Below are 798 nucleotides of genomic sequence, written 5' to 3'. Positions count from 1 at the left end.
CTTGGTGCAATGCAATCGAGCAACACGTTCTCTGACGCGTACCTTTATTTGGGCGGTGTACAGGCAACAACCCACTCCCTCAATTGCTCCCGAAAATAAAATACACATGTTTAGCTGCATTCAAAGTACACAACCCCTATGCCAAATAATAACATATCCCCCAGCGAGCAGCATTGCAGCACATCGAGACAGTATTGGGAGGGAGAGGTGTGCAATAATTGTTTGATTAATAATTGCGTATTTAAAATAAATAAATAATAATCGTAAAATAACAATTTTTTTTAATCAATTGGTTAATAGTATACCCAAACCACCAACGTTTCATACGAATCTGTAGTATTTTAAAAATTAATGAAAAAATTAGATAATTGGAAAAATAAATAAATAATGGATTAAATTGATTAATCAATAAATTTTAAAAAAACATTTTTACAGCCAAATCAATTGGTCATTGTCGTGTACAAATTTCAGCTTCCGAGCTCAAAAGGTGCCTGAGATATTGTCAAGATGAGAAAGAAAATAAACAAGTTGAAGGAGCTGTGCTGCCACGCGAGTTAAAAGGATTGACGCGACAAAAGACGGGAATTCATCCGAGTTTCTTTATTCAGCAAAACCAAACTCGGGTACTCTGAAAAGCCCGTTTATCGGGCAGCAATATATATATATGCAATCAAACGCGGCGAGAGTGGGCGTGCCCGGGCGGCCCGGGCGGCCCGGGCGAGCCCGGGAAGGGCAAGTCTGGACATGCCCGGGAAAGGCGAGACTGAGCGTCTCCGGGCGGTCTGGGCGAGCCCGGGA

The sequence above is a fragment of the Myxine glutinosa genome, chromosome 5 (genome assembly GCF_964187855.1).
Source record: "Myxine glutinosa chromosome 5, kmMyxGlut1.1, whole genome shotgun sequence".
Lineage (NCBI taxonomy): Eukaryota > Metazoa > Chordata > Myxini > Myxiniformes > Myxinidae > Myxine > Myxine glutinosa.
The sequence above is the reverse complement of the archived record's forward strand: the minus strand, read 5'-3'. Positions refer to the sequence as shown.